The sequence below is a fragment of the Penaeus monodon genome, chromosome 23 (assembly GCF_015228065.2).
Source record: "Penaeus monodon isolate SGIC_2016 chromosome 23, NSTDA_Pmon_1, whole genome shotgun sequence".
In the NCBI taxonomy this organism is placed as follows: domain Eukaryota; kingdom Metazoa; phylum Arthropoda; class Malacostraca; order Decapoda; family Penaeidae; genus Penaeus; species Penaeus monodon.
In genome coordinates, this window is record NC_051408.1 from 10,932,457 (window position 1) to 10,932,657 (window position 201).

Consider the following 201-nt stretch of genomic DNA (forward strand, 5'->3'; position numbering starts at 1 on the left):
GCGCTCACACACAAACAAATGCAAATAAAAAAGCAATAAAGACAGTAAAGAAGATAAAGCTTTGCATAAACGGACAGCGAAGCCCACGAGCCAAAGGGGAGCGAGGGAGTTCGGTGAAATTCCTCTGTGAAAGGGAGGGAGACGTTTTGTTGTGCTGCAGAGAAGGGGATTTTGCCAAAGAGAATGGAAGCACAATGAGAT